The following is an 8,213-nucleotide window of genomic DNA, read 5'->3' as shown; positions in this document are numbered from 1 at the left end:
TACTGCATAGAGAAGTGGAAATCTCCCCTAGTCCAGATTGCCCACTCTTTCCCCAATTCCATAACCTCGGCTGCCTCTGGGACACGTCCACTTGCTTTTATCCCTGACATCTTCAAGGAACAAATTAAAAAACTGAGATTCCTCCCCACATCTGCATTTTGTCCCAATTTGCCTGGATGATGTTGTCCAATTTGCCTGTTTCCCTGGTTTTGTGGCCTTGTAATGATTTAAAAAGTATAAATCAATTAATAAAAAAAAAAAAACTGGAATCTTTGAGAATGGTACAAAATTCAAAAGATACAAAAGGATGTGCAGGGGAACGCAAGTCTTCCTCTCCTCTGTTCTCCTAGGCACTCAGTTCCCCTCCCAGGAGGAAACCACTGTTACTAGCTCTTAGAGTGATTTTTGATTCTTTCTTATTTTTGGCTTTATCTCAAGTCCTTCCCTGTCAGTAAGATGAGTGCTCTTTCCTCTCCAGGCCCTCATGATCATGTATGTTTGACTTTATATATAAGTATGGGTATGTGTATATTTTATGTACATACATAAAATCTCCCCCTGTGGCCTTCCGGCCTAGAGTTTTCATCACGTCGCTTCCTGGATGAGGGACCTACAGGGGTGAGGGGCCGGGGTTGGGGGTGATGGAGAAGAGGATCTACAGGGCACTTAGGTAGGGGGGCTTTGAGTGGTAGATTGGTGGGAAGCTCTGACGGGGTTCCTCTTTCTATTCCTTCCGCCTGGGGCCCCCTTCCCTTCGTCTTGTTCAAATGCCTCTCGTTTCCAAGAGCCGAGACAGAGACAGAGACAGCGAGATACACAGAGACGGAGACGCCGAGGCACCAGCATCCTTCTGCCCCCCCCCTCTGTCCCGCCCCAGCGCTCTGACGGACATCCCCTGTCAACCAATGGCACTCACGATGTGCCCCGGAAGGGCCAATGGGAGACAGAGGAGGGCGGAAGATTCCCCGCCCCCACTTCTAGGCTTGGTTGAGCCGTGCAGGTAGGTCCGGGGCCGGGGGAGCCGCCGTTGGCACTGGTGCCCGGGGGGGTGGGGGCACGAGTCGGTAGGGATGATGGTGGGGAAGGGGAGGAGGCCCCGACTGCAGGAGCCTGAGGGGGTGGCCCGGCGGGGAGTCTGGGGGCCGAAGGGCCCGGGGAGCGGGCGCCGCCGAGGGCCCTGGAAGCGGCTGGGCTGGGGGAGCGGGGACGCGTGTGTGGGGCACCGGGACCCCCGCCCGGCGCCCACCAGAAGGCCTGGGCCGAGGGCTGCGGGCCGAGGGGCCGGGGGGCCTGGCTGCCCGGGGGCGGGCCGGGGCCGGGCCCGGGGCCGGGGGCGCCGAGCAGAGCCCGGGGCGCCAGGCCGAGCCGAGGTGGGACGGACCGACGCGGGGAGGAAGGGAAGCTGCATCCCGCGGGCCGCCCCTCCTGAAGCAAGCCGGGGCAACGGCCGCAGGCGCTCTGCCCTGAGCCCACTCCCACACTCGCCCCCGTCCTAACAATGGGGATGGGGCAGAGGGAGTCGCCCCACAGCAGGAAGGAGCCGGGGGTAGGTTTGGGACTAGGGTCCAAGGCGGGGGGAGGGGTGGGAACTCGGGCTCTCCCCTTTCTCTTCTCTCCCTGGCTTTTGCGGTGGGGATCATGGAGGGGATATTAAACCTCCTGAGACTTAGGTCAAGAGTCAAACTCCTCCCCCCCTGGGACCCCCAATCCCCCCAAAAATCCGATGAGCGGTAAGGAAAGTGATGCCAAGTCTTCGAAGCAGAAGTGACAAGCGCATAGCAAGAACAAATCCACTCCAGAGGTTTTTATTTTTTAATTTTTCTTAAAAACGAGGGCATTGTAGTCTTTGGTTTTTCAAAATTTATTTTACGGGGCGGGGGGGGGGTGCTGTTATTTTTGTCTCTACTCGGGCAAGCCTCCATTTTAAGCGAAGCAGTAACTGGTTAAGCTGGAATTTTCATTCTGGCCTAGGACTTGAACAAGGATCCTACAGGAGGTCATTTAATCGATCCTCCTTCCTCCACGCAAACATACCTCCCTCCCAAACATACCTCAAAATCAAGTTGTTTGGTCTGCTTTTAAATATCTTTAGGAAAGGAGGGTCTTTTATTTGCTTGTGGGGTATCAAACAAGAATAGATTTTCTTTTTCATGTAGAATGGATTCTGAAACTTAAATTTCATAAAATTTAGGACAATTAGAATGATCAGAGAGTTTTTTATTAAGTAAAATTAAATGTGGCAAGGGTCTTTTTAGATGGTCAATTAACAGATCAGTTTCAGTAGTGTTTTTGAAGTACCCTGGACAGTCATTTTTTTGTTTGTTTGTTTGTTTGTTTGGGATTTTGGTTTTCTGATGATTTGATAAGCAATTTTATGTTATCTAAAACATGTGTTAGACATTTAATCCACATTTTATGTAAAATATGTTTCTACATATATGGAGATATACATAGACACATTTGCCCTTTTCTAAGGGGACTGTGATCTGTACCTCTTTTTAGGATGGTGATGCAAATAGTACTTTGAATTTCTGTCCAGTAGCTTAAACTATTTGGTTATCCTTGGTTAGCTTTTAGTCTAATTGAAAGTCCTCTCTTTCAGATACCTTCTTGAGACCAAAAATTTTCCTACCTGCTCATACTTGGTGACTGAGGGATTACTAAGATTCCCTTATTGCTCATCTCTGAGTATTGTCTGAACTCTTCTGACACTATGAATGCTACTTGGATGCCTCTCAAGGTAGGATGTATTGTTTTTAAAATTCCAGTTCTCATTTTATTTATTTATTTTTTTCTTTGGAATTGAGAATATTTGAGTCCTTGAATTTGCGGTTCTTCAACCCTCTTACCTGACACTCCTTTCCCCTCCAAAAGTACTATTCTGTTTGCTTCCAGGACTGATTGGTTACTCCTTACTTTGTATTGCTCCTGTTCTTGATTATTGGTGTTAAAGTATTAGTGAAGTTCTTCAGTTAACTTCCATTATAATGATGTGTTTACTTTTTAACTTTAAATGATGAGAACCCACATAGTTATAAAATTGTTTCAGTCTCAGTAGGATGGATTGGCAATCAGACATCCAGGTCCACTTTCAAGCAGGTGCTTTAAAGTCATAGGTACTAGGGTGTGTCCCACTCTTGCAAATCTGTAGCTGATTCATGTGTTACAAAAGATGTGTCATTAACCATGTGTTTACCTGAGACTTCCTATAGTAGATCAGAGCATTCTAAGACCTGTTGGTTTCTGTGTACAACTCTGTCAGGAGAGTCCTCCTGCTGCCCCCTAGTCCTTTGCACTTGAATTTACACTATTTTTCTCAACAGGTAGCATTTTGTGCCACGTTTCATCTCCCAGGATAAACTTTTTGGGCAGTGTGGACAGCTGATCTTTAGATGAAAAAGCCTTCATTGATATGATGGTTCTCCTGTCTGTTGTTTCCTTCCAGTTTCTTGGACAGAGATGGCCAGAGGACTTTTCGTTAGGACCAAACAGAGGGTAAAGCTTTACCGGGAGGGCACAGGTTGCCTTCCTTTGGAGCTAGAGACTAGTGTAGTTAAGACTGTTGTGAGGTAGTCTGTCCTGTGGAATTCCAAGTTAGCGCAATAAATAAATCCGAGAATAAACGCAGTCTGGGTAACTTAAATATAGGACTGTAAGAAATCTTCAGGTAAATGTAGACTGAATTCTCATCTTCATTTATGTTTCAGCTGCTGTTGTTGGAAAGGAGTGCTTATATCAGTATAAAGGAATCCAAAGTGACACAGTTTCTAGCCATTCTCTTTATAGAGTTGGAGGGGTTGCATGAGGAATCCAGCCAGAAGTCCTGAACCCATAAGAATTGGGACCTTGTTTAAAAGTATCTGTCTTTGGTACCAGGTGTTTTTTAATTTTTTATTTTTCATTTTCATTTATTTATTTATTTATTTTAAAGAAGATTTTATTTATTTATTTGACAGAAAGATAGAGAGCACAAGTAGGCGTAGCAGCAGGCAGAGGGAGAGGGAGAAGCAGGCTCTCTGCTGAACAGGGAACCCGATGTGGGACTCGATCACAGGACCCTGGGATTATGACCTGAGCTGAAGGCAGCCACTTAACTGACTGAGCCACCCAGGTGCCCTGGTACCAGGTGTTTAATCCCAGGATCCGGTGGCCCCTCTTATCTTTAAGAAGTAGGCAAGGGGGTCCAAATGGGTACGAGTTCTCTAGAAACCTGAAGAACTTGAGACCAATATATCAGATACTATTTTTTAGTCACCTTAGTTTTAACAAATGTATTAGGTACAAAGAGCCGTGCTATTTAACATGTATATTATATTTAAGATTTTAACTCTAAATCTCTGAATCTGGGATGTTACAATAGGGTTCCACAGTAACCCTGAAGTTGTATGAAAGGCCTTTGGCTTGGCAGGAAAACAAAGTGGAAGTCAGTGTTCCATATGATGCGTTACTTACTTAAGAATTTAGTTATGTGGCTGCCTTAATTTTGTGTTCCCTACCTTTGATCAGTGGGAGACTTCTTCTGAGTCTAAACAAATTTTTTATTTACTGACATTTTCCTATTCCTTTTATTACCTTAAAAAAAAAAAACAAAACAAACCTTGAAACTTGTGTTGGAGACCTTTTGGGAGGAAAAGGGCACCTTTTGGGAGGAAGAGGATAGCATTGAATATAAAGGATGGAAAATTAAAAGGGAGAGAGAACTTTATTCTCTTTTTCATTGTGAATATCCTTAAAATGTTTCTTAGATGTATTTTCAGATTACAGGTGCTTATTTTTAAATTTAAAAAAAGGTTAACAAAATGTATATTTTGGAGCCACAGTGCTCATTTTTTATAGCTCTTATCCTTTGTTTCTTATTTTCTTGTTCAGAATGAACTCTAGTTTTGTCAGGCTTTACTTACATGTTAGACCTGAGTATGTGCTTGTTTCTGTGTGTATAGAAAATAGCGCCATCATGCGCCCTTTTCGCAAACCAAAGTACCAAAGCAAAGATAATTAACTCCAAACAAATACTCCAAACAAAATAACTCCAAACAAATACTCCTCAATTTAAGGCGCACTTATCAATTACGAATTCCCTTGGAGATTACTTACCCGTCTTCTGTATGTCAGGGATCTACAGCTTTGTCCTTGCTAGCCATGACTAAGCACTGTGGATAACGTTTGATGCCCCTAAGTTCAGTTGTCAGGGTTGAGGCATGGGTGAGATGGAAGAGGAAAAGGGAGGAGGAGGAGAAATGGGCATCCTGGAGACAAGAGTGAAGAGAAGTTGAGGTAGCAGAGAAGGGATACATGGGCTCTGGGACGTGCTATGGCACCACCGTCGCTTCTCTCAGGTAGCTTTACGAGTTGCTGGTTGCCTTGTGTGCTGGACTGAACTATGACGGAAGGAGAGTAAAAAAGTATTCTTGACAAAAGGACAGAATTACAATATAATTCAATGTGATATGGAAAGGTCTCCAAGATACGTAGTTAGGTGATATAATAAAAGGAAGATATGGAATAGTGTATGTGGTATATTACCCTTTATGCTTTGAGGGGGTGGTGGAAAGGAATAAAGAAAATTCGTATTGGCTTGGTGTATATGCATTTAAAAAAACACTTCAGAAGAATAAACAAAATGATACATTATATGTTTATAAAAAATTTTTAAAAATTTTAAAAAAATTTTATTAAAACCAATGCATGATTGCCTTGAAAATGGAAATGTAAGTAGAAACACCCCTCATGTGCTCCACTTTCTCCCTTGCAATAAATATGTGACATCAGTTAATTTGATATAAATATATAAATGGTAAAAAAGAAATAAACAAAATGGTGACATTGGTCACCTGATAAGTCTAGGAACTAGGTGGGTCGAGGACAGGGTGGAAAGGAGTCTTCTCTCTGTATTATATTATTTTATACTGTGTGACATTTGTATCAGAATTTATAAACATAGGGGCGCCTGGGTGGCTCAGTGGGTTAAGCCGCTCCCTTCGGCTCAGGTCATGATCTCAGGGTCCTGGGATCGAGTCCTTCGGCTCAGGTCATGATCTCAGGGTCCTGGGATCGAGTCCCGCATCGGGCTCTCTGCTCAGCAGGGAGCCTGCTTCCTCCTCTCTCTCTCTCTGCCTGCCTCTCTGCCTGCTTGTGATTTCTCTCTGTCAAATAAATAAATAAAATCTTTAAAAAAAAAAACAAAAACAACAACAACAAAAAAAGAATTTATAAACATATATTTTTATCCCCAGGGGTACAGGTCTGTGAATCACCAGGGTGATTCCGTGAATCACAGACCTGTACCCCTGGGGATAAAAATGTATCAGAATTTAAAAATTTAACACAAAATTTTAAAAAACCCTTAAAAAACAGTATTTCGGTCCTTAATATCTCTTCTCCTCCAGTGTCTGGAAGTCAGAGAAATAGCCAGGGCTGCCACTGAGAGAGCAGAGAACCCCTGAACAGTGGCTGAAGGGATATACACATAAAGGATGCTGTCACCTAGGATACATGTTCTCCTGAGATCTTAAAGAATTTTGAACTTATAGATGTGGATTTCTGGGATTGAATTAGGAGGTCAAGCATTTAAAATTTTTACTTGCTCTTTAAGTTTTAGTAAAAAGATTTTCATTGTTTACTCTCTCATGTTGGCAGTTAGATACACTGTCATGTTCTTGGTTGTGTGATCTTGGGCAATTTCTTAATCTCTCTGAGATTCAGAGTTCTCCTTTGTATTGGAAAGAATATTAACATTTACTTCACAGGAGTGTTGCGTATATTATAGCTGTAAGGGACATCATATCTGACTTAGTGATCTACTACAGTTATTATAATCATTGCCATTAATAATAGTTCCTTAGAGCCTGGTGGTAAGAGTGAGGGCTCTGGCTGATGTTGGGCAAATTCCTTGACCTCTTAGAACTTTGGTGTCCTCATATATAAAAAGGGCATGATTCTAGTACCTAGGTCCCTGGTGGACTTGGGAAGAACTAAAATGAGTTTGTTGCTTGCAAAATGCTTCGACCGACACTTCATATGTGCTCAGTAAACACGGGCTGCTAATTCTCTTCGTGACATCTGTTTGCCAGGGCTTCCATAACAAAGTGCCACAGAGTGAGTGGCTTACACAACAGAAATGGTTATGTCACAGTGCTGGAGGCTAGAGTCTGAGGGCAGGGACCTGCCGCCTCTGAAGGTGCTAGGGCAGGAGCTGCTCAGTCCTCTCTTCCAGCTTCTGGTAGTTCCCGTGGCCCATGACCACATGACTTCAGTCTTTAATATAGAGTTCACCCTGGGTGCTTGTCTTTGTGTTTAAAATTTCTCCTTTTTAAAAAGGACAACAGCCATACTGGATTAGGACCCACCCCGGTGACCTCATTTTAACTTGATTACTTCTGTAAAGACGTTGGAGTCCAAATCTTTTTGGGGATACAGTTCAACCCATAACAACATCCAGTAGCCTTGTTGCTCAACATGGGGACCCTCAACACCTGTATGTAGGAAATGAAAATTTTGGTGCAAATTAGTAACATGATTTAAAGAAGTAGATTAGTTCTTTAGGCTTCTAATGGATTTATCTTTATTTTTTCTTTTTCTTTTTTTTTTTTAAAGATTTTATTTATTTGTCAGAGAGAGAGAGGGAGAGAGAGAGAGCACAGGCAGACAGAATGGCAGACAGAGGCAGAGGGAGAAGCAGGCTCCCTGCCGAGCAAGGAGCCCGATGTGGGACTCGATCCCAGGACGCTGGGATCATGACCTGAGCCGAAGGCAGCTGCTTAACCAACTGAGCCACCCAGACGTCCCTTTATTTTTTCTTTTTAAGGTTTTATTTATTTATTTATTTGACACGGGGGGATAGAGAGAGAGAGAGAGAGAGAGCAAGCACACAAGCACAAGCAGGGGGAGCAGCAGGCAGAGGCAGAGGGAGAAGCAGGCTTCTCACCAAGCAGGGAACCCAATGCGGGGCTCGATCCCAGGACCCTAGGATCATGACCTGAGCCCAAGGCAGACGCTTCACTGACTGAGCCACCCAGGGACCCCTGGGTTTATCTTTATCATGGATAGATTTTTGTTGCCATTGAAATTTTAGATTTATATAAAATCAAAACTTTTTACAAGGTTAGATTCTTTTTTTTTTTTTTTTTTTTAAAGATTTTATTTATTTATTTGACAGAGAGAAATCACAAGTAGGCAGAGAGGCAGGCAGAGAGAGAGAGGAGGAAGCAGGCTCC

At 43.6% G+C, this 8,213-nt stretch overlaps 1 protein-coding gene across 3 annotated transcripts in view; it reads left to right on the top strand.

The window, feature by feature from the left end:
* The first annotated feature begins 575 nt into the window (after window positions 1-575).
* Window positions 576-8,213, top strand: part of KANSL1 (KAT8 regulatory NSL complex subunit 1) — a 185,464-nt gene continuing 177,826 nt past the window's right edge. The window contains exons 1-2 of one of the 3 annotated variants that reach the window (XM_082706481.1): window positions 576-1,000; window positions 2,603-2,740. The gene's annotated coding sequence lies outside the window, so the exon portion shown is untranslated. Of the gene's footprint in view, window positions 1,001-1,346; window positions 1,547-2,602; window positions 2,741-8,213 lie in introns of those variants that run through there. The other 2 variants (XM_082706485.1, XM_082706480.1) reach the window with 2 other exon arrangements.

The sequence above is a fragment of the Mustela nivalis genome (genome assembly GCF_964662115.1).
Source record: "Mustela nivalis genome assembly, chromosome: 17".
Taxonomy (NCBI): domain Eukaryota; kingdom Metazoa; phylum Chordata; class Mammalia; order Carnivora; family Mustelidae; genus Mustela; species Mustela nivalis.
Note: the sequence above shows the minus strand (reverse complement) of the source record. Positions and strands in the feature narration are given on the sequence as shown.